This window comes from Equus asinus, chromosome 7 (genome assembly GCF_041296235.1).
Source record: "Equus asinus isolate D_3611 breed Donkey chromosome 7, EquAss-T2T_v2, whole genome shotgun sequence".
Lineage (NCBI taxonomy): Eukaryota > Metazoa > Chordata > Mammalia > Perissodactyla > Equidae > Equus > Equus asinus.
In genome coordinates this window covers 73,934,633-73,958,139 of record NC_091796.1, presented here as the reverse complement: position 1 = coordinate 73,958,139, position 23,507 = coordinate 73,934,633, and the positions used below count along the sequence as shown (strand labels likewise).

The 23,507-nt window shown below is 36.8% G+C and overlaps 1 long non-coding RNA gene across 1 annotated transcript in view; it reads left to right on the top strand.

Annotated features, from left to right (window-relative positions):
• Nucleotides 1–23,507, top strand: part of LOC106839154 (uncharacterized) — a 35,576-nt gene that overhangs the window by 8,745 nt on the left and 3,324 nt on the right. The window contains exons 5-6 of the long non-coding RNA XR_001400034.3: nt 13,508–14,060; nt 14,229–14,387. This is a non-coding gene — a long non-coding RNA (uncharacterized lncRNA). The remainder of the gene's footprint in view (nt 1–13,507; nt 14,061–14,228; nt 14,388–23,507) is intronic.

The following is a 23,507-nucleotide window of genomic DNA, read 5'->3' as shown; positions in this document are numbered from 1 at the left end:
CTCCAATCAAAAGACATAGAGTGGTGGGATGGATTAAGAAACAAGACCCAACAATATTCTGCCTCCAGGAGACACATCTCAGTTCTAAAGACAAACACAGGCTTAGGGTGAATGGATGGAAGACAATACTACAAGCAAATGGCACACAAAAGAAAGCAGGTGTTGCCATACTTATATCAGACAAACCAGACTTCAAGATAAAAAAAGACAATGAGAGACAAAGGGGCAGTATATAATGATAAAAGGGACTTTCCACCAGGAGGACATAGCACTTATGAATACATACGCACCTAAAACAGGAGCGCCAAATACATAAAGCAACTATTAACAGACCAAAAAGGAGATCTTAACAGCAACACAATAATAGTAGGAGACCTCAATACCCCACTTACATCAATGGATAGATCACCCAACAAAAAGTCAACAAGGAAACAGTGGAATTAAATGAAAAACTAGAGCAGATGGACTTAATAGATAGATAAAAAGAACACTCCATCAAAAAACAGCAGAATACAGGAGGGGGCAGAGCAAAATGGTGGGGTGAGCTGACCTGGGATTCTCTCCCCTCCAAAATACAACAAAAGATTGGAAGAACTGAATTTCAGAGAACAAAAATAATGCCAGCTCGTTAGAGACCTACAATACCAAGAAGGCAGAGATCATAAACTTTGCTTACACCTTCGGAGGCGCTGGAACGGTAGGAGAGAACATCGCTCCCTCCCCTAGAGTCTGGGATCGCTGCGGCGGGGTCGGGAAGGAGCAGGGGAGGGGCCGCACAATCGGGGGATCATCCAGGACTCCTGCTGCTGATTCAGTGGAGACCTGCTGATGGGGGGGTGGGGGGGAAGCTTCCATCCGCAGGGACCCCATAAATCAAGGGCCTTGGGAGACCAGAGAACAGAACTGGTCTGAACCCAGACCAGCGCGAGTGAGTAACAGCCCCTCCCCCCCAGCAAAGCCAGTGGGCGCAGCCATCTTGCCCCAAGGCGAGAGCTCATAACACACGGCTCTCGACCCCCATCTAGTGGCGACAGGCTGTAACTGCAACTGAATTCTACCACCATGTGAAAAAACCACTCCTCTACCATCCAGCAATTTATAAAAGCCCCAGACCAGAAGGAAAACAATAAAAACACAGAATTAAGTCCTGAGGACTTGGAATTAGGTAAACTAAGTGATAATGAATTCAGAGCAGCTATAATCAAAAAACTCAATGAGGTAGAAAGATAGAGAAACAAGCCGAGTTCTGGAGTTACTTCACAAAAGAGATTGAAATCATAAAGAAGAATCAAACAGAATTACTTGAGATGAAAAACACAATGGACCGGATAAAACAGAATATGGATTCCCTGAATGCCCATGTAGACAACATAGAGGAGCAAATTAGCATAATCGAAGATAGACAGGCTGAATGGTGCCAGACAGAGGAAGAAAGAGAACTAAGAATTTAAAAAATGAGGAAAATCTCCGAGAGATAATGGATTCAATGAGGAGTAAGAACATAAGGATCATAGGAGTTCCCGAGAATATGGAAAAGGAAAATGGAGCAGAAAGTGTGCTTAACGAAATTATTGAAGAGAACTTCCCAAATCTAGGGATCAATGGAGAAATGTGTGTAGAGGAGGGTTTTAGATCTCCTAGATTTGTCAATGTAAAAAGACCTACTGCAAGGCACATAGTAGTAAAGTTGGCAAATAGGAAAGATGAGGAGAGAATACTCAGGGAAGTAAGGAAAAAAAAGAGAATAACCTATAAAGGAGCCCCTATCAGACTGTCAGCGGATTTCTCTACAGAAACCCTACAAGCTAGGAGAGAATGGAGTGACATATTCAAAGCTTTAAAGGATAAAAATCTTCAGCCAAGAATACTCTATCCAGCAAGAATTTCCTTCAGATATGAGGGAGAAATTAAATCTTTTCCAGACAAACAAAAGTTAAGGGAATTTGTAACTAAAAGTCCTCCATTACAAGAAATCCTCAAGAACGCTCTCATACCTGAAAAAAGAAAAAAGGGAGAAAGGGGACACAATCCACTAGGGAGACCGATGGATGGAACCAGAACAGGATAGCAAATATTCAATTATAGCATTAGGGTAAAGGTAAGGAAACTACCAAAACAAGGACGATCTTAGCACTCTAACTACAAATTAATAAGACGAGTTGGAATAAAAAATGAAAATAATTATTTAGGAGGGGAAGAGCAAAGGGTCTAAATCAGTATTGGTCAAGTAGGTAAGAGACCACCAGAGAACAGACTATATTATACACGAGATTCTAAATACAAACTTCAAGGTAGACACTAAAATAAAGTACAGAACAGAGTCACAAATCATAAATAAGGAAAAATCTAAGAAACCCAGCATAAGAAATTGCAGTATTAAATGGGTAGTCTAAAGCAAACAGGAAAAGAAATGCAGGAAAACAAGATAATGAGCAACAGATTAACAGCATTAAGTCCACATGCATCAATAATCACTCTCAATGTGAACGGATTGAACTTTCCAATAAAAAGACACAGAGTGGCAAAATGGATTAAAGAACACGATCCAACAATTTGTTGCCTCCAGGAAACACACCTCAGCCCCAAGGACAAACACAGACTCAGGGTGAAGGGGTGGAGGACAATACTTCAAGCAAATAGCAAGGAAAAAAAGGCAGGTGTTGCAATTCTCATATCAGACCAAGTGGATTTCAAAATAAGACAGGTAAAGAGAGACACAGAGGGACAATATATAATGATCAAAGGGACACTTCATCAAGAAGAAATAACACTTATAAATATCTATGCACCCAACACAGGAGCACCAAGATTCATAAAGCAACTATTAACAGACCTAAAGGAAGATGTTAAAAACAACACAATAATAGTAGGGGACCTCAACACCCCACTCACATCAATGGACAGATCATCCAGACAGAAAATCAACAAGGAAATAGTGGAGCTAAATGAAAAACTAAAACAATTGGACTTAATAGACATATATAGATCACTCCACCCTGAAAGAGCTGAATACACATTCTTCTCAAGTGCACATGGAACATTCTCTAGGATAGACCATATGTTGGGAAACAAGGCAAGCCTCTACAAATTTAAAAAAATTGAAACAATAACAAGCATCTTCTCAGATCATAGTGCTATAAGGCTAGAAATTAATTACAAGAAAAAAGCTGAGAAAGGCACAAAGATGTGGAGACTAAACAACACACTACTGAACAAGCAATGGATCATTGAAGAAATTAAAGAAGAAATAAAAAAATACCTGGAAACAAATGAAAATGATAGCATGCCATACCAACTCATATGGGATACAGCAAAAGCTGTATTAAGAGGAAAATTCATCGCAATACAGGCACATCTTAACAAACAAGAAAAATCCCAAATAAGCAACCTTAAAGCACACCTAACTGAACTAGAGAAAAAAGAACAAATGAAGCCCAAAGTCAGCAGAAGGAGAGAAATAATAAAAATCAGAGCAGAAATAAATACTATTGAAACGAAAAAGGCAGTAGAAAGGATCAATGAGACAAAGAGCTGGTTTTTTGAGAAGATAAATAAAATTGACAAACCACTAGCCGGACTTACAAAGAAAAAAAGGGAGAAAGCTCAAATAAACAAAATCAGAAATGAAAGAGGAGAAATAACAACAGACTCTGCAGAAATACAACAGATTATAAGAAAATACTACGAAAAACTATATGCCAACAGAATGGACAACCTAGAGGAAATGGATAAATTCTTGGACTCCTACAATCTTCCAAAGCTCACTCAAGAACAGGCAGACAATTTGAACAGACCAATCACAAGGAAAGAGATTGAAACAGCAATCAAAAACATCCCAAAGAATAAAACCCCAGGACCAGATGGCTTTCCTGGGGAACTCTACCAAACTTTCAGAGAGGATTTAATACCTATCCTTTTCAAGCTATTCCAAAAAATTAGGGAAGATGGAACACTTCCTAACACATTCTATGAGGCCAACATCACGCTGATACCAAAACCTGACAAGGACACCATGAAAAAAGAGAACTACAGGCCAATATCACTGATGAACATAGATGCAAAAATTCTAAACAAAATTTTGGCAACCAGAATTCAGCAATTCATCAAAAGAATCATACATCATGATCAGGTGGGATTCATACCAGGGACACAGGGATGGTTCAACATCCGCAAATCAATCAACGTGATACACCACATCAACAAACTGAGGAATAAAAACCGCATGATCATCTCAATAGATGCAGAGAAGCCATTTGACAAGATCCAACAGCCATTTATGATAAAAACTCTGAACAAAATGGACATAGAAGGAAACTACCTCAACATAATAAAGGCCATATACGACAAACCCATAGCCAACATTATACTCAATGGGCAAAAACTGAACACCATCCCCCTGAAAACAGGAATGAGACAACGATGCCCTCTATCACCACTCTTATTTAACATAGTACTGGAGGTCCTGGCCAGAGCAATCAGGCAAGAAAAAGGAATAAAAGGAATCCAAATAGGGAGGGAAGAAGTGAAACTCTCGCTGTTTGCAGACGACATGATCTTATATATAGAAAACCCCAAAGAATCCATTGGAAAACTGTTAGAAGTAATCAACAACTAAAGCAAAGTTGCAGGGTATAAAATCAATTTGCATAAATCAGTAGCATTTCTATACTCCAGTAATGAACCAACAGAAAAAGAACTCAAGAATACAATACCATTCACAATCGCAACAAAAAGAATAAAATACCTTGGGGTAAATTTAACTAAGGAAGTGAAGGACCTATATAATGAAAATTACAAGGCCTTTCTGAGAGAACTGGATGATGACATAAGGAGATGGAAAGACATTCCATGTACATGGATTGGAAGAATAAACATAGTTAAAATGTCTGTTCTACCTAAAGCAATCTACAGATTCAACTCCATCCCAATCAGAATCCCAATGACATTCTTTACAGAATTAGAACAAAGAATCCTAAAATTCATATGGGACAACAAAAGACTCCAAATTTCTAAAGCAATCCTGAGAAAAAAAGAACAAAACGGGAGGCATCACAATCCCTGACTTCAAAACATATTACAAAGCTACAGTTATCAAAACAGCATGGTACAGGTACAAAAACAGGTGCACAGATCAATGGAACAGAATTGAAAGCCCAGAAATAAAACCACACATCTATGGACAGCTTATCTTTGACAAAGGAGCTGAGGGCATACAATGGAGAAAAGAAAGTCTTTTCAACAAATGGTGCTGGGAAAACTGGAAAGCCACATGTAAAAGAATGAAAATTGACCATTCTTTTTCACCATTCACCAAAATAAACTCAAAATGGATCAAAGACCTAAAGGTGAGACCTGAAACCATAAGGCTTCTGGAAGAAAACGTAGGCAGTACACTCTTTGACATCAGTATTAAAAGGATCTTTTTGGACACCATGCCTTCTCAGAGAAGGGAAACAATAGAAAGAATAAACAAATGGGACTTCATCAGATTAAAGAACTTCTTCAAGGCAAGTGAAAACAGGATTGAAACAAAAAAACAACCCACTAACTGGGAAAAAATATTTGCAAGTCATATATCTGACAAAGGCTTAATATCCATAATATATAAAGAACTCTCGCAACTCAACAACAAAATATCAAACAACCCAATCAAAAAATGGGCTGGAGACATGAACAGACATTTCTCCAAAGAAGATATACTGATGGCCAATAGGCACATGAAAAGATGCTCATCATCGCTGATCATCAGGGAAATGCAAATCAAAACTACACTAAGATATCACCTTACACCCGTTAGAATGACAAAAATATCTAAAACTAATAGCAACAAATGTTGGAGAGGTTGCGGAGAAAAAGGAACCCTCATACACTGCTGGTGGGAATGCAAACTGGTGCAGCCACTATGGAAAACAGGATGGAGATTCCTCAAAAAATTAAAAATAGAACTACCATACGATCCAGCCATCCCACTACTGGGTATTTATCCAAAGAGCCTGAAGTCAGCAATCCCAAAAGTCCTGTGCACCCCAATGTTTATTGCAGCACTGTTTACAATAGCCAAGACGTGGAAGCAACCTAAGTGCCCATCAACAGACGAATGGATAAAGAAGATGTGGTACATATATACAATGGAATACTACTCAGCTGCAAAACAGAACAAAATCATTCCATTTGCAATAACATGGATGGACCTTGAGAGAATTATGTTAAGTGAAATAAGCCAGCGAGAGAAAGATAATCTGTGTATGACTCCACTCATATGAGGAATTTAAAATTATGGACTAAGAACAGTTTAGTGGATACCAGGGGAAAGGTGGAGTAGGGGGTGGGCACAAAGGGTGAAGTGGTGCACCTACAACATGACTGACAAACATTAATGTACAATTGAAATTTCACAAGATTGTAACCTATCAATAACTCAATAAAAAAAAAGGAAAAAACCCCAGCAGAATACGCATTATTCTCAAGTGCACATGGAAAATTCTCAAAGATAGACCATATTTTGGGAAACAAGGCAAATCTCAATAAATTTAAGAAGATTGAAATAATATCAAGCATCTTTTCTGACAATAGTGGTATGAAACTAGGAATCAACTTTAAGGAAAAAGCTGGGAAAGTCACAAATATATGAACAAAGAACATGCTACTGAATAACCATTGGATCAATGAAGAAATCAAAAGAAATTAAAAAAAATCTAGAGACAAATGAAAATGAAAATACTTCATATCTTGGGGCCGGCCTGGTGGTGCAGCAGTTAAGTGTGCACATTCCGCTTTGGGGGCCCGGGGTTCACCGGTTCAGATCCTGGGTGTGGACATGGCACTGCTTGGCAAAAAGCCATGCTGTGGTAGGCATCCCACGTATAAAGTAGAAGAAGATGGGCATGAATGTTAGCTCTCGGCCAGTCTTCCTCAGCAAGAAGAGGAGGATTGGCAGCAGATGTTAGCTCAGGACTAATCTTCCTAAAAAAAAATATACATCATATTAACTCTCATGAGATACAGCAAAAGCAATTCTAAGAGGGAAATTCATAGCAATACAGGCCGGCCTCAACAAACAAGAAAAATCTCAAATAAGTAATCTTAAACTACACCCAACAAAACTAGAAAAAGAAGAACAAAGCCCAAAGTTAGCAGACTGAAGGAAATAACAAAAATTAGAAGAGAAATAAATGAAATAGAAACCAAAAAGACAGTAGAAAGGATCAATGAAAGTAAGAGCTGATTCTTTGAAAAGATAAACAAAATTGACAAACCCTTAGCCAGGCTAAGAAAAAAAGAGTTAAGTTTCAAATAAATAAACTAAGAAATAAAAGGGGAGAAATTACAATGGATACCACAGAAATAGAAAGGATTATAGGAGAATACTATGAAAAACTATATGCCAACAAATTGGACCACCTAGATGAAATGGATAAATTCTTAGACGCATACAACCTCCCACAACTGCATCAAGAAGAAATAGAGAACCTGAATAGACCAATCACAAGTAAAGAGATTGAAACAGTAATCAAAAACCTCCCCAAAAATAAAAGTCCAGAGCCAAATGGCTTCTCTGGAGAATTCTACCAAACATTCAAAGAAGATTTAATACCTATCCTTCTCAAACTATTCCAAAAATTGAAGAAGGCGGGACACCTCCTAACTCATTCTATGAGGTCAACATCACCTGATCCCAATACCGGACAAGGACAACACAAAGAAGGAAAATTACAGGCCAATATCACTGATGAACATAGATGCAAAGGTCCTCAACAAAATATTGGCAAACCGAATACAGCAATACATTAAAAAGATCATACACCATGATCAAGTGGGATTTACACCAGGGACACAGGGATGGTTCAACATCTGCAAATCAATCAACGTGATTCACTATGTTAACAAAATGGGGAATAAAAATCACATGATCATACAATATGCAGAGAAAGCATTTGACAAGATCCAATATACATTTATGATAAAAACTCTCAATAAAGTGGGTTAAAAGGAAAGTATCTCAACATAATAAAGGCCATATATGATAAACCCACAGCCAACATCATACTCAATGGGGAAAAACTGAAAGTCATCCCTCTGAGAACATGAACAAGACAAGGGTGCCCACTCTCACCACTCTTATTCAACATAGTACTGGCAGTTTTGGCCAGAGCAATTAGGCAAGAAAAAGAAATAAAAGGTATCCAAATTGGAAAGGAAGAAGTGAAACTCTTACTGTTTGCAGACGACATGATTCTATATATAGAAAACCCTAAAGAATCCATCAGAAAACTACTAGAAACAATCAACAACTACAGCAAAGTTGCAGGGTACAAAATCAACTTGCAAAAATCAGTTGCATTTCTATACTCTAGTAATGAACTAGCAAAAAGAGAACTCAAGAACACAATCCCATTTACAATTGCAAAAAAAGAATAAAATATCTAAGAATAAATTTAACCAAGGAGGTGAAAGACCTATACAATGAAGACTATAAGACATTATTGAAAGAAATCAAAGATGACATAAAGAAATGGAAAGATATTCCATGCACATGGATTAGAAGAATAAACGTAGTTAAATGTCCATATTACCTAAAGAAATCTATAGATTCAATGCAATTCCAATCAGAATCCCAATGACATTCTTAACAGCAATAGAACAAAGAATCCTAAAATTTATAGGGAACAACAAAAGACCTCGAGTAGCTAATGAAATCTTGAGAAAAAGAACAAAACTGGAGGCATCACAATCCCTGACTTCAAAATATACTACAAAGCTATAGTAATCAAAACAGCATGGTACTGGCATGAAAACAGACACACAGATCAATGGAATAGAATCAAAAACCCAGAAATAAAACCACACTTCTGTGGACAGTTGATCTCCAACAAAGGAGCTAAGAACATATGATGGAGAATGGAAAGTCTCTTCAATAAATGGTATTGGGAAAACTGGACAGCCACATGCAAAAGAGTGAAAATAGAACATTATCTTGCACCATACACAAAAGTAACTCAAGATGGATTAAAGACTTACATGGAAGACCTGAAACCATAAAACTTCTAAAAGAAAATATAGGCAGTACACTTTGACATCGGTTTCAGCATCTTTTTGAATACCATGTCTACTCAGGCAAGGGACACAAAAGAAAAAAATTAACAAATGGGACTACATCAGAGTAAAAACCTTCTGCAAGGCAAAGGAAACCATGAACAAAATGAAAATACAACCCACCAACTGGGAGAAAATATTTGCAAATCATATGTGCAACAAAGTGTTAATTTCCAAAATATATAAAGAGATCATACAGCTCAACAACAAGAAAACAATGCAATCAAAAAATGGGCACAGGATATGTACAGATGTTTTTCCAAAGAAGATATACAGATGACCGACAGACACATGAAAAGATGTTCAACATCACTAATTTTTAGGGAAATGCAAATCAAAACTACATTGCATATCACCTTACACCTGTCATAATGGCTAAAATTACCAAGACAAAAAATAAATGTTGGAGAGGATGTGGCGAAAGGGATGCACTGCTGGTGGGAATGCAAACTGGTTCAGCTGTTATGGAAAACAGTATGGAGATTCCTCAAACAATTAAAAATAGAAATACCACACAACCCAGCTGTCTCACTACTAGGTATTTATCCAAAGAACTTGAAATCAACAATTCAAAGAGACTTATGCACGCTTGTGTTCATTGCAGCATTATTCATAATAGCCAAGACCTGGAAACAACCCAAGTGCCCATCCACTGATGAATGGATAAAGAAGATGTGGTATATATATACAATGGAATACTACTCAGCCAGAAAAACATAAAATCATCCCATTTGCAACAACATACACGGAACCTGAGGGTGTTATGTTAAGCAAAATAAGCCAGACAGAGAAAGACAAACAGTATATGATTTCACTCATATGTGGAAGATAAACAAACACAATGACAAAGAGAACAGATTAGTGGTTACCAGAGGAGAAGGGGGTTGGGTGGTGGGTGAAAGTGGTAAAGGGGTGCATATGTATGGTGACGGATAAAAATTGGACAATTGGTGGTTAGCATGATGCAGTCTATACAGAAAATGGTAAATAATATACACCTGAAATCACACAATGTTTATGTTTAATGGTTTATAACCATTATAACCTCAATAAAATAATTTTTTAAAAAAGAATAGGGTGGAATATTCTTATTTCATCTTGTCTGAACTAGAAACAATTCAATAAATTTTATATTGATTCCATATTCCAATTTTATCAGTTTATAACATTATTTTGTTTCTGGTACAGGATCTGGTCCAGGATCATGAATTGCATTTAGTTTCCATGTCTCTGTAGTCTTCTTGCATTTGTAATAATTTCTCTGCTTTTCCTTTGTCTTTAAAGATATTGAAACTTTTGAAAAGTAAAGGCTAATTGATTTTTAGAGTGTCCTTCATTTGAGTTTATCTGATATTGTTTCCTCATGATTAGATTCAGGTTATGCATTTTTGACTAGAATACTACATGACCAATAGTTTGTCTTTCTCAGGCTATCATATCTAGAGGCACATAATATCTGTTTGCCCTTTATTGCTCATGCTAACTTTGATGACTTGCTTAGGGTGTTGTTACTTTTCTCCAGTGTATAGTTATTGTTTTTCCTTTTGTGATTAATGAGTAAATTGTGGAGAGAAACTAATATTGAGTAAAATTCTGTCTCTCATCAAACTTTCCCCCTATGTATTTAGCATCCATTGATGATTCTTGCCTGAATCAAATTTTATTATGATGGGTGAAAAATGGGGATTTCCTAACTCCATCATTACTTCTATATTATTGGCATTCTGTCACAAGGAAGAGCTTTCCCCTTTCTGAATTCAGCTTGAGAAATTAACTCCTGACTTCCAGCTATGGCAGAAGATGTAGATAACTCATACTAGTTCTTCATCTCTTTTCCCCCACCTTCCTAGTACAATTATATGATTTTTAGTGCCTCCAATGGTTATCTTTGTGACTTAATATCTGACATTTTTTTCTTATTCTCTCAACTATGACATCTCTTGATCTTTTGTTTAGTAAAATGATGATTTTGTTGTCCTTGCCCTTTCCTTTAGTTCTCTACTGTATTCTACTTACAGACTTCTGTCATTTAAACTTCTACTTTTACATTATTGAGGTTGTTATTTATGCAATCTTTTATAGCCATTATTAAGTCACTATGAGATTATCCAGTTTGCCATCAATTTTCCACTTAATGGCTTTAGCATTCATTGATGATCCTTGCCTGAATTAACTATTTCATTAGGAGTGGCAAAATGCTGGTATTTGAAATTGTAGTATTTGTTCTGCATTTATTAGCTGCCAGGCTCTATTATTCCAATTATCCTAATTGTTGTGAAGTACAGCTTCCATGTTTTCACTCACACTTTTTATGGCTTCCCACTGCCCCACAAATTAAGTTTCAACGCTTCAGTGTTATATCTAGGCCTTTCTTGTTATGTTTCCCACCCTATTCATCTCCCTCACTCCTCTAGATCCTCTGTGATCCTGGAAAGTGTTCTTGTGCTCCTCATAATTTCCCCACTCACCCCTGCTTCTCCATCAGAAGTTCCCCAACCACCTTTGCTTTTCCATCGGTGTTCTTCCTTTTGCCTCTATGTAGACTTCTACCACTCCTGTGGAAATTTTAATCCAAAGGACTCCAATTTCCTTACAATGGCCTTGGAGTGGCCTACACGGTTTCACACGTTAAGGTTCCTGTCTCCTCGGACCTCGTCTACTGTCCTTTCTCTCTCATTCTCATCATACCCTTCTTCAGAGACACCTTTCACACCTCCGTGTCATGCCTTGCATTTGCTATTCCTCTTCCTACAGCTCTCCCTCCAGACATCTGCACGATGCACTCCTCACCAGCTCCTTCCAGTGTTTGCTCAAATGTCACTTTCTTGCTGAGGTCTTCTCTTACCACTCTCTTTGAAGTTACACTTCCCTCACCCTCCCTACACTCACTGTCCCCCTTTGCTATTTTATTTTTCTCCAAAGTTCTTATCTCTGTTGAATATATACTATATGACATCAATTTAATTTATTTTCTCTCCCAACCTAACCCCTGCTAGATATAAGTTCCATGAGGACAGAGATTTCTATCTATTTTGTTCACTGCTGAATACTTACAGCTAGAACAATGTTTGAAATTTAGCAGACATTGAATAAATATGGCTAAAATATTTAAATAAATTTGTGGAATGAATGACCAAACCAACATTGAGGTAAATTTATTGATTGTTGAATGAATGAATCCATTTTTCAAGAACCATTTCAAATACATCTCTTTTTGGAAACTTTTTTCTGGTCCCTTAGGTCATCTCTATCCCAGATGACCTCTTTATTCTCCAATTCTCATGGAAAATGTTTATATTTGTTGTGGCACATATTTTATCTTATGATTATACTTATTAATGTTGTGAGTAGACAATATCTAATTTGTATTCTCAGGAATATTAGCACTACATTATATATACAGAGTGTACGAAATAAATACATATTGAATTGAAATAAAATGATAAACTCATTTCTTTGTTTTGTTAATTCTTATTCTTTGGACTTTTCCTCTCCTTTTTTTTTTTTTTTTTCGTTAGGTAGTGTTTTTTTAATGAGAGGAAAATATGTCTCCATTCCTTAGCAAATGACAAACCTGAATCTGGTTAATATGGTCTACTCAATCGTTACCTTTTTTTTTTTATTGCAGTAACACTGGATTATAACATTATATAGCTTTCAGATGTATATCATAATATATTTCAAATTCTGTGTAGATTACATCATGTTCACCACCCAAAAGCTAATTATAGTCCATCACCACACCTGTGAGCCTAATCACCCCTTTTGCCCTCCCCCCTCCCCCGTTCCCCTATGGTAACCACCAGTCCAGTCTCTGTTGCTATGTGTTTGTTTGTTGTTGTTTTTATCTTCTACTTATGAGTAAGATCATATGGTATCTGACTTTCTCCCTCTGACTTACTTCATTTAGCATGGACTTTTCCTCTTCTACCCTGTTCTTGCCTTTGATAATGTTTATTCTCCTCTCACTTATTCACTTAACATAGGACTCAAAGACTCTCTTGCTTCTTTGGCATACTTTTTCTAAACTACACGACGTTCATCTAACTCTGGTTCAGAGCATTATGTTGGGATTTAGAAGTCTCATATTCTAATTCTCAACTCTATCATGAACTCTGATTGTGACCCTGAACTTGTATTTTTTTCATCTGTAACATAGAAATATAAAATCTTAGGAGTGGGTGCAGTATTAAAGTTCATATACCAATTTCTCAGTCAACATTCTTTACAGGTATTTATCTACTTCTATTGAAATGTTTCCAATGACAAGGAACTTACTACCCTCCCTCCTAAAAAAAGCCATTATATTTTCAAACAGCTCTAATTATAAAAAAGTTCTTATTTTTATTGAGCTAAAACCTACTGTTTTCTAACTTTTATCTTATTAACCTCCTTTAAAATTTTCCTTCTCCAGGCTCAGTTACTGAATTCTGGAAATGACTTCCGAGTACCATCATTTCAACACCTGCCACCAATACAGTTTGCTCTTTTGGAGTATGCCTTAGTGTCAGTTGTATGACTCAATAACTCTTTCTTTTCACGTGGGGTTTTCTGTCCTGAGGCTTCATGCTATGACTGTATTTATATTTCAAAAGAAGGGAAATAGATGTTTCGTATTAAATTCCAAATGGGAAGTTTAATGTGTGCGTTGGCATATTTAGGATAAGGATGAAGCTATCCTGGCCAAAAAATTTGAGAAAGACAACACTTTTCACTCTGAAGGACCAAAAGATGGGTAGAAAATTTGGGATAAATGTGAACAAGATTTGATCCATAAGGAAAAACAAATAGTTAGACCTCCATATTCATTCAGCTGGGAAACTAAAACTGTGCAATCCCACTATCAGAAATTGCTCAGTCAGCTCGCTACTCTTCTGAGTAACAGTGTCATCCCCATACCAACCGCAGAGAAAGCTGTGAAAGAGAGAATTCAGGAAACCGGTGCAAATGAGCAATCTTGGAAGTCTGTAAGTGTACTGACAGAAAACTTATTCTTGCAAATTTGTTTCTTTTTTAAGATGTAGATTTTAATATTAGCCAATTGGGTAAACTCTGTGGCTTTGAATTTTAATTTTGATTTTGTCACCATAAACATAACTGATAACTATCAAGAAGTTTTTTTTCTTTTACTATAGAGAATGGAAAGTCTTCAGTGGGAAATTCAGATGCTCACTCAGCAAATGGAGCAGCTGTACCATCCTTATGAAGAAAATGTTTGTGAATCATCCCAAGATGAAGAAACTATAGGGAACAAAGAAGACTCTTGAAATATCCGGAAGGAAAAATTGCTTTCAGTGAGTTTTTTCAAGAAATATTTAACTTAGATAGAAAAAAAGACTTTCCTGAATTATGGATGTTAATTTGGGCAATGAAAATGATCGTATATTATTGTAATATTAGTAAATTTAATTTTACATAGTGTAGAAAGCTGATTAAACTATTTCTATTTCACTTAAGATTGGAAAAGTGAGGAAAAACAGTTGTAAATATTTAAAGCAATGCTTCTACTTTTAGCAAAAAGCCTTTCCTTTTTTATATCTCTCACTTTTTCATTGTACACATATTTGGTATTTTTTGTGAGAGCATTTTTATGAAACTTTTAACATATTTATAAAGAGGATTATAGGAAAAGGGACTCAAAGGAATGGCCCTCTAATAGTGGAATTTCAAGCATTGTGGGACCTAGGTATGATGGGTCTTGGGAGGGGCCCTTAATAATGACTATGTAGATCGTTGTCTTTCTATTTTTTCTTTCCTTGCATTTGTCAGGACAAAGTCATTGCTAAAACAGGATGAAAAGTAAGATATGGTATTCTTTCTTTTCAGGAGATCCTGATACTCTTTCACTACCTCCTTAGAAAACTGCATGTCTTACCCTGATCTATGTTGTATTGTTTTGATGATTGCTGTGCTGTCTTATTTCACATTCACTCACTCATTTGCTCTCTATATTATCTATTGCTGCATAACAAATTATCCCCAAACCTAGTAGTGTAAAACAACAAACATTTATTATCTCATACAATTTCTAGGGTCAGGAATTCAGGAGCAGCTTAGTTGAGCTGGATGCTTCTGTCTGAGATTTTCTTGTGAGGTTGCAGTCAAGATGTTGGCTGGGGCAGTAGTCATCTGAAGGCTTGACTGGCTGGAGAACCTGCCTTTAAGCTCACTCACCTGGCTGTTGTCAGGAGGCCTCAGTTCCTCATCACATAGGCCTCTCCATAGGGCTGCTCCTACCATGACAGATCAAGCAATCAGCAAAAGATAGCTAAATAGTAGATAGATAGCACCATCAACATAATATGGAAACTCTATTGTCTTTTAGATCTAATCTTTAATTTATATGCTATCACTTCTGCCACATTCTATTAGTCACACCAACCAACTTGGTATAATGTAGGAGGAAACTACATAAAGGTACCAGGAGGTGCAGATCATTGGTGGCCATCTTGAAGGCTGTTTACCACACCCATTTGTTTTACTCACTCACTGACTGATCTAGCCATTCATTCACTCATTCATATTTATTGAGCAACCACAATTTTAAAAAATTTATGGCACTTTCCTTGTGAAAGACAAGGATGTCCACTTTCGCCACTTCTATTCAACATAATACTAGAAGTTCTTCTAGCCAGACCAGTTAGGCAAGAGAAAGATATTTTAAAAATAAATAAAATGCATCCAAATTTTAAAGAAGAAGTAAAATTATCTATGTTCACAGATGATATGATTGTATATGTAGAAAACCCTAAAGATTCTCTCCAAAAACCTATTAGAACTAATGAATTCAGCAAAGTAGCAGAACTAATAAATGAATTCAGCAAAGTAGTAGAATATAAAGTCAGCTTCCAAAAATCAGTTGCATTTCTATACACTAACAACAAACAATCTGAAAAGGAAATTATGAAAACAATTCCATTTACAAAGCATCAAAAAAGAATAAAATACTTAGGAATTAACCAAAGAAACAAAAGACTTGTACAATTAAAACTACAAAATGTTGCTGAAAGAAATTAGAGAAGACATAACAAATGGAAACACATATCAAGCTCATGGATTGGAAGACAATATTGTTAAGATATCAGTACTACCCAAAGTGATCTCTAGATTCAATGCAATTCCTATCAAAATGCCAGTGATATTTTTTTTGCAGAAATAGAAAAATAAATCCTAAAATTCATATGGAATCTCAAGAATCCCTGAATAGCTAAAACCATCTTGAAAAAGAACAAAACTGAAGGACTCACACTTGCTGATTTCAAAACTTACTACAAAGCTACAATAATCAAAACTGTGTGGTCCTGACATACACACAGACATATAGACCAATTGAAGAGAATAGAGAGCCCAGAAATAAACCCTCAAATATATGGTCAAATTATTTTTGACAAGGATAACAAGACCTTTCAATGGGGTCTTTTTGTTTGTTTGCTTGCTGAGGAAGATTTGCACTGAGCTAACATCTGTGCCAATCTTCCTCTATTTTATACGTGGGTCACTGCCACACCATGGCTGCTGGTGTGGACCTATACCACTTCTGGGCCACTGAAGCGGGGCATACTGAACTTAACCACTAGGCCATGGGGCCAGCCCCTAAAAGGACAGTCTTTTTAACAAATGATGTTGGCAAAACTGGATATCCACATGCAAGAAAATAAAGTTGGACTCTTACCTAACACCACATATAAACATTAACTCAACATAGATCAAAGACCTAAATGTAAGACCTAAAACTATGAAACTCTTGGAAGAAAACGTAGGGCATGACAATGATTTCTTGGATATAACACCAAAGGCACAGGAAACAAAAGAATAATAGACAAATTGGACATCATGAAAATTGTTAAATTTTGTGTATCAGGCATTATGCTAAGTGAAATAGGTCAGATGGGGAAAGCCAAATACTGTACGATTTCATTCCTCTGTGGAAGATAAACAACAACAAACACACAGATATAGAGAATAGATTAGTGGTTATCAGGGGAAGGAGGGAGTGGGGAGAGTGAAGGGCACATGTGTATGGTGATAGGTGATGAGTAGACTTTAGATGGTGAGCACGATGTAGTCTACACAGAAATATAAACAATGATGTACACCTGAAATTTACATAATGCTCTGTAAACCAATGTTACCTCAATTAAAAAAGTTGTGTTTTGAAGAGTATCCACAGAGTAAGGAGGCAACCCACAGAAAGGGAGAAAATATTTACAAATCTTCTATCTGACAAGGGATTAATATCCAGAACATATATAGAACTCTTAAAACTCAACAACAAAAAACAAACAGCCTGATTCAAAACTTGGCAAAAGACTTGAATAGACATTCCTCCCAAGAAGATATACAAATGGCCAGCAGGCACAAGAAAATATGCTCCACATCACTAATCCTTAGGGAAATGCAAATCAAAACTACAATGAGATATCCATTAAGCTGGCTATTATCAAGAAAACAGAAATAACAAGTGGTGGTGAGGATGTGGAGAAATTGGAATCCTTGTGCACGACTGGTGGTAATATAAAATGGTACAACTCCTGTGGGAAAGAGCATATACCCAAAAGATGAAGGCAGGGTCTCAAAGAGATATTTGTACACCCGTATTCATAGCAGCACTATTCACAATAGCTAAAACTGGGAAACAACCCAAGTGTCCATCAACAGATGAGTGGATAAGCAAGGTGTGGTATGTACCGTGGAATATTATTCAGTCTTAAAAGAGAAGGAAATTCTGACATATGCTACAACATGGATGAGCCTTGAGGACATTGTGCCAAGTGAAATAAGCCAGTCACAAAAACACAAATACTGTATGATTCCACTTATATGAGGTACTTTAAGTAGTCAAAATCACAGAGACAGAAAGTAGTCAAAATCACAGAGACAGTTGTGGTTGCCAGGGGTAGGGGGAGGGGGAAATGAGTATAGAGTTTCAGTTTTACAAGATGAAAAGAGTTATGGAGATGGATAGTGGTAATCATTGTACAACATTGTGAATGTATTTAATACCACTGACCTGTTTATTTTTAAATGGTTGAGATGGTAAATTTTATGTTAAGTGTATTTTACCACAGTAAAGAAATGGGAAAAAAATTAACAGCAGTTAATGGAGTTGAAAGATTTATACAGTCTCTACCTCTGCGCTAGTATATGTGTATGGAAATGATGCACTGAATGGTTTGTCCGTGCAAATAAAAAACATCCTTTATTAAGCTTTCTTAAGAATGTGCAAAAGTAACAGATTACCACCATCCTTAAAATTATGCTAAAGGGGTGAAGAAAACAGTAATAATCTTCCCCAACACTCTCTCTGCCTATCTCAACTCAGTAACCAATGTTACCATCGCCATGGTTATGGGAATGTTCAAGCACAGATATACAGGTAGTGTTTTTAAAAATTTTTTTAGAATGGCACCTGAGCTAATATAACTGTTATATTGTTAATATAACTGTTAATATAACAATAACTGTTGCCAATCTTCTTCTTCTTTTTTTTTTTTGCCTTCTTCTTCTCCTCCCCACAGTCCCCCAGGTCATAGTTCTATATTCTAGTTATGAGTGCCTCTGGCTGTGTCATGTGGGATGCCGCCTCAGCATGGCCTGATGAGCAGTGCCATGTCCACACCCAGGATCCTAACTGGGGAAACCCCAGGCTGCTGAAGCAGAGCACTCAAACTTAACCACTCAGCCATGGAGCCGGCCCCAGTAGTAGTGTTTTTACAAAACTAGGATCATTCTAGTAAAAATACTCCACAACTTCCTCTTTTTACTTAATAATGTCTCATAGTTATACCTATGTAAAAGATATAGATATAATATTCTTTTAATAACTACATAACTGTTCTATGGTACGTATGTATCTTAACTTGTTCAATCATTCCCCTACTGATGTACAATAGAACTCTTTCTTTTATTTTTGTCACTACAAATAATGTCAAAATAAATATCATTCTACATCTATCCTACCACAGTGGTGCTTTTGTTTCTGCAGGATTAAAAATGTGAGATGATAGGGTCACAGTGTATGAGTATTTAAAATTTTAGTAGCCATTGCCAGGTTACTACCTTCAAGAAGGTGGAAGCTGATCATTTGAGGGTAACTCACTCCCTTTCTCATCCTAGCCAGAACTGAATCCTGTCACTCTTTTGGTTTTTGTTAGTTGCATTAAAAGTTGTTACTTTCAGGGCCGGCTCCGTGGCCGAGTGGTTAAGTTCGTGCTCCGCTGCGGTGGCCCAGGGTTCGGATCCCGGCGCGGACATGGCACCGCTCGTCAGGCCACCTGAGGTGGCGTCCCACATCCCACAACTAGAAGGATCTGCAACTAAGATATACAACTGTGTACAGGGGGGATTTGGGGAGATAAAGCAGAAAAAAAAAAAAAAAGATTGGCAACAGTTGTTAGCCCAGGTGCCAATCTTTAAAAAAAAAAAAGGAAGATTGGCAACAGTTGTTAGCCCAGGTGCTACTCTTTAAAAAAAAAAAGTTGAGGGGCTGGCCCTGTGGCGGAGTGGTTAAGTTCGCGCGCTCCGCTGCAGGCGGCCCAGTGTTTCGTTGGTTCGAATCCTGGGCGCGGACATGGCACTGCTCATCAGACCACGCTGAGGCAGCGTCCCACATGCCACAACTAGAAGAACCCACAACGAAGAATACACAACTATGTACCGGGGGGCTTTGGGGAGAAAAAGGAAAAAATAAAATCTTTAAAAAAGAAAAAAAGTTGTTACTTTCATCTGCAGTTTCCTGACTACTAGTGAGAGTAAACATCTTTTTATATGCGTTTTCACCACTTGGTTTCCTCTTCTGTGGATTGCCTCCTTGCTTTCCATAATTTGGAACTTAGGTGCAGAAGTTTGAGTTAAACTCTTTAGTTCATGTCTCATCATTTGGGGCCATGAAAGGTCCATCTCTTATTTCATTTGTTTACTCTTTTTTGGCCTCATTCTCCACACCCATAGGTAACCAGCTGAATGTGTTTAATGGCTAACCTTTTGTTTATATATAAATTTTTTTTAAATAGCTCTATTGAGATATAATTTACATCCCATAATATTCACTCATTTAAAAATGCACAATTCAATGCTTTTTAGCAATTTGTGGAGTTGTGCAAATACCACAATCTACTTTTACATTTCCAACATCCTAAAAAGGTCCCTTTTACCGATATGCATTCAGCGTCCCCTCCCACCACTAGTGCCAGGCAGCCACCAGTCTGCTTTCTGTCTGTATACATTTGCCTTTTCCAGACATTTCATAGAAACAAATGACTGCAATGCCTTTTGCATCTGGTTTCTTTTACTTAGGGTTATGTTTTTGAAGTTCATCCGTGTTGTAGCATGCATTAGTATTTTGTTCTTTTTGTTACTTAATAGTATTCCATTGTATGGATATACCACATTTAAAAAAAATTAATAGACTTTATTTTCGGAGCAGTTTTCGGTTTATAGAAAGATTGACTATAAAGTACAGTGAGTTTCCATATACTCTTCCCCCCACCCCCACAGTGTTCCTCATTATTAACTTCTTGCTTTAGTGTGGTATATATGTTACAATTGATGAGTCAGTTTTGATTCATTATTAATTAATGAAAATTCATAGTTTGTTTTCTTATTGCAGTAACATTGGTTTGTAACATTATATAATTTTCAAGTGTACATCCTTATATTTTGATTTCTGTGTAGATTACATTGTGTTCACCACCCAAAGACTAATTACAATCCATGACCACACACATGTGCCTAATCACTGCTTTCGCCCTTCTCCCTGCCCCCCTTCCCCTCTGGTAACCGCCAATCCAATCTCAGTCTCTATGTGTTTGTTTGTTGTTGTTTTTATCTTCTACTTATGAATGAGATCATATAGTATTTGACTTTCTCCCTCTGACTTATTTCACTTAGCCTAATATCCTCAAGGTCCATCTGTGTTGTCACAAATGGCAAGATTTTATCTTTTTTATGGCTGAGTAGTATTCCATTGTGTATCTATACCACATCTTCTTTATCCATTCATCACTTGATGGGCACCTAGGTTGCTTCCAAGTCTTGGCTATTGTGAATAATGCTGCAATGAACATAGAGGTGCATATATCTTTACGCATTCATGTTTTCATGTTCTTTGGATAAATACCCAGCAGTGGGTTTTTTTTGTGGAATGTCCATTCTGTTTTCCATAGCGGCTGCACCAGTTTGCACTCCCACCGGCTGTGTATGAGCATTCCCATTTCCCCATATCCTCTCAAAAGTTTATAGTTTACATTAAGGTTCATTCTTTGTGTTATACATTTATGGGTTTTGACAAATGTATAATGACATGTAGCCACCATTACAGTATCATACAGAATAGTTTTACTGCCCTAAAAAATGGTCTGTGTTCCATCTGTTTGTTCTTCCCTACCTCCTAAACCTCTGGCAACCAGTGATCTTTTCACCATCTCCGTAATTTTGCCTTTTACAGAATGTCATATATTTGGAATCATTTAGCATGTTGCTTTTTCACACTTGTTTCGTTTACTTAGCAATATGCATTTAAAGTTACCCTGTGTCTTTTTGTAGCTTGATAGCTCTTTGCTTTTTGTCACTGAGTAAGCTATTGTATGGATGTGCTGTTTGGTTATCCATTCACCCATTGGTGAATCTTGGTTGCTTTTAATTTTTGGCAATTATGAATAAGCTGCTATAAACATTTATGTGCAGGTTTTTGTGTGGATATAAATTTTCAGCTCATTTTGGTAAATACCAAGGAGTGCAATTGCTAGATCATATGATAAGGATATTTTTAGTTTTGTATGAAACTGCCAAAATGTTTTCCAAAGTGATTTTGTATTCCCACCAGCAATGATGGAGAGTTCCGATTTCTCCACATCCTTGCCAGCATTTGGTTCTCAGTGTTTTGGATTTTAGCCATTCTAATAGGTGTGTAGTGGTATCTCATTGTTTTAATTGCAATTCTCTAATGACATATGATGTTGAGCATCTTATATGCTTGTTTGCAATCTGTATATGTTCTCTGGTCAGGTATCTGTTCAGAACTTTTGCCCATTTTTAACTTGAGTTGTTTGCTTCTTTATTGTTGAGTTTTAAGATTTCTTTGTATATTTTGGATACCAGTCTTTTATCAGATATATGTTTTGTAAAGATTATCTCCCAATTTGTGGCTTATTTTTCAATTTTCTTACCAGTGACTCTCACAGAGAACATTGTTTTGTTTTGTTTTGTTTTAATACTTTATTTTTTAGAGCAATTTAAGGTTCACAGCAAAATTAAGGGGAAGAATGCAGAGATTTCCTGTATACCCCCTGCCTCACACATGCATAGCCTCCTCCATTTTCAACTTTCAGAGTGGTACATTTGTTACAATTGATGAATCTACATCGACACATCATAATCATTCAAAGTCCATAGTTTACATTATGGTTCGCTCTTGGTGCTATACATAGGGCAGAAGTTTTAAATGTTAATGAAGTCCAACATATTGATTTTTTCTTTCATGAATTATGCATTTGGTGTTGTGTCTAAAAAGTCATCTCCAAATCTAAGATCACCTAGATTTTCTTCTATGTTGTCTTCTAGGAGTTCTAGAGTTTTGTGTTTTACATTTAAGTCTGTGATCCATTTTCAGTTAATTTTTATGAAAGTTTTAAGGTCTGTATCCAGACTTATTTTTTTGCATGTGGATATCCAGTTGTTCCAGTGCCATTTGCTGAAAAGACTATCCTTTCTCCATCGAATTGCCTTTGTTCTTTTGTTGAAGATCAATTGACTATATTTACGTCAGTCTATTTCTGGGCTCAAATCTGTTCCATTGATCTCTGTGTCCATTCTTTTACCTCTACCACACTGTCTTGATTACTATAGCTTATAGTACATCTTGAAGTTGGTTAGTTTCAGTCTTCTGACTTTGTTCTCCTTCAATATTGTGTTGACTATTCTGGGTCTTTTGCCTTTCAATATAACCTTCTGAATCAGTTTGCTGATATCCACAAAAATAACTTGCTGGAATTTTGATTGGGATTGTGTTGAAACCATAGATCAAATTGGGGAGAATTGACATCTTAACAATATTGAACGAGTCTTCCTATCCATGAACATTGAGTATCTCTCCATTTATTTAGACCTTCCTTTATTTCTTTTTTTTCTTTTTAAATTTTTTTTACAGAGTGGCACCTGAGCTAAAATTTGTTGCCAATCTTTTTCTTCTTCTTCGCCCCAAAACCTCCCAGTACATAGCTGTATATTCTAATCATAGGTCCTTCTGGTTGTGCTGTGTGGGACGCTGCCTCAGCATGGCCTGATGACAGTGCTAGGTCTGCACCCAGGATCTGAACTGGCAAAAACCTGGGCTGCTGAAGGAGCATGCAACCTTAACCACTGGGCCACAGGGCCAGCCCCCTTCCTTGATTTCATTCATCCATGGTTTTCAGTTT